We start from the raw sequence: 2,633 nt of genomic DNA on the forward strand, positions 1-2,633 counted from the left end.
CACAAACACAATATAAATAGAATACACTATACACATAGTGAAGACGCTACACAAAAATAACAAACTTTACGCACATTATATAGAAAGAATACACACAATGCCCGCACAAAGTACACAATACACACACTGCACCACACACACTATACACACTACATTCAGTATACATACGCGGTACATACCACAAATGTTAAACACACTATAAACAAAATACACAACACATGTATTGCAAACATACATACCTACATTGAAAACTGTAATAGCCGAGACTTAGATTTCTCGGGAATTATGAAATAAAATACTAGAACTTTTATTGACGAATGAAAGAGTATTTTTATTTCTTGAATAAGGGTACAAGTACAACTTCAGAAATTTCAAAGCCACCAAATTTCAAGTGTTTGGAATTAAATACACACCAATAAACTTTTACATGTTAAGAAAAAGAGAGAATTTCAAATAGAAACCCTATCTCTTTACAAATGAAACTACTAGCTTCGGGCCCTTCTTCTAGCATGGTTTCGGCCCAGTTTCCGATGGCCCGTTGGGCTGAACAGACGAGACAGCAACCGAGAAGAGTCAGCCTCTTGTCCCTGCCAGAAAACAACAAGATAAACAAGAGGTTACATAAGACACTAAAGCTTTTAGTTGGCAAAGTAAGCAAGGATAAGGAACAAACCTACTTTGAGCTTTGAAGACCAAAACTTACCGAAAAAAAAGAAAGGTAAGAGGTTGCTTTATCCCTGCACTCCACGGCTCACACCAGCCAAACGAGCAGCCACCAAGCACGGCAGTTCGGCACCGAGTTCGGCAGTTCGCCACCAAGCACGGCAGTTCGGCACCGAGCTCGGCAGTTCGCCACCAAGCACGGCAGTTCGGCACCGAGTTCGGCAGTTCGCCACCAAGCACGGCAGTTCGGCACCGAGCTCGGCAGTTCGGCACCAAGCTCGGCAACTCCATGATCTGGAGAGAAAGATCAAAACATGAAGAAGAGCTCGGCTGTTATGACAACTCGTTTCAACAGCCGTTAGATCTCCTCAATCGTTTACAGAGACAACAAGAGAAGTGTATTAAGAAAGGGAAGGGGAAACAATACCTTGCAGAAATGTGAGTGAGTGTTGGACCGAAAGAAGCAAACTCCAGCCAGCAGGCTCCCCTCCAGCTAATACTCTGCAAAGCTGCAGGTAACAGCCCTTGCTTTCCCTACCCAAACCGGTTATAGTCCGGAAATCAGCCCCCACAGTGCCACCTCTAGTGTGCACCTGCAAAAGAAGACAAATTCATGAATGAATCAGAGTACAAGGCAGCACAAAACACCAAAATCAGTTAAAGAATGCTGCAAGGTCAGCCAAGTACCTCAGTCATTGTGCAGCTTTCAGTTACAAGCTGTGCATAAATATGCCAATCTCCTCCTCAGTTCCATCCCCCACCACACAACAAACTAGTTACTAAACGGAGCAGCAAGCGGAGGAGCAAGAGAGGTCAAGACCAAGGAAGGGAGTAGCTTAGCAAGTTCAGCGGAGTTACAAGGGAAAGGTAACACCCATCAGCTTAAATCTCAAGTTTAATGGCATCATTCGAGCATGATAGAAACAAAACATGGAAACGATTTATGATAACATGAGAATCTGAGAAATCAGTAAACCTCCCTTGCACATACCCCAGCCTCATTAGGATGCATGTCTAGGGTAGTGTAGCACTTTTGAGACTGGAGGAAAGGAACCATGGAATGGTGTCTTCCACACAGAATCAGTCACATAGAAGCACAACCACATTGCTTTTCAAACGCGAACTAGGACTAGACTATGACAAGAGAAAGAAGATAACTAGTAGGAACTTAGCTTCGGCGAGGCGACTGCCTGATTAAACGACGCACTGCTACGAGGGTCTCCGCAGCGGCAGAACCGCCGTCTGCGTGTCACCCCTAAGCCGAGGGGTCCAGCGTCGCCGAAGGGAGGAAGATGGAGGCGACGGCAGCGTGGACCGAGGGATGCCGCTGAAGGACGGAGAATACGACGTCTTCCCTCCACGGGTGACCCCTCCGCGAACAAAACGTCGTCAAGATTGCCCGTACAAGGTTATGCCTCAAAGGGGGAAGAGATGGTGGGTAGTGGGTCGCCGGTTAGACAGCGACGAGTCCTCCACCTCCCCAGGTTTCCGAATTTTAGACCCCTTCTTGCCGAGTAGGAGACAGAGGGTGGGAGCGGTCGTGCGATGTGGAGAGGAACGGAATAGAAATGGGCTGACTCCGGTTCCTCACACGCCGACGAGGAGCGCTGAAGGTGGCGGGGTGCGAAATCGCCGAGAGGAAGGAGAGAAAGGGGGCTAGGGTTCCTCATTTTCAATTTGGGGATTTTTGAGAAATGAGAGAGAGATAGTGACGATGGTTGGTGAAGGGGGTATTTGGGCCTTTTCCACTATTCATCACTTGGGCCTGGAATTAATTAAGCTGGGCCAGATTAAATGAGAAGAAGAAAAGAATTGGGCCAATTAGTTAAGCTGGACCGAAAATGCTTAATGAAATAATACCTTGGCCCAGATTAAGTAAACTCCTTGCTGGACTTAAGAAATTAGTTCTCGGTTTAATACTTTTAGTGAAGAGCCTCTTTTCAAGTATAATGGAAATTATTTCCTAAGCC

At 46.2% G+C, this 2,633-nt stretch overlaps 1 long non-coding RNA gene across 1 annotated transcript; it reads right to left on the reverse strand.

The window, feature by feature from the left end:
- Positions 1-310: 310 nt before the first annotated feature.
- Positions 311-880, reverse strand: LOC121774782. The gene is made up of 2 exons (XR_006045015.1): positions 704-880; positions 311-587 (listed from the first exon to the last, which is right to left on the reverse strand). It is a non-coding gene; the product is annotated as an uncharacterized LOC121774782 (long non-coding RNA).
- Positions 881-2,633: the final 1,753 nt, after the last annotated feature.

The sequence above is a fragment of the Salvia splendens genome, chromosome 17, assembly GCF_004379255.2.
Source record: "Salvia splendens isolate huo1 chromosome 17, SspV2, whole genome shotgun sequence".
NCBI lineage: Eukaryota > Viridiplantae > Streptophyta > Magnoliopsida > Lamiales > Lamiaceae > Salvia > Salvia splendens.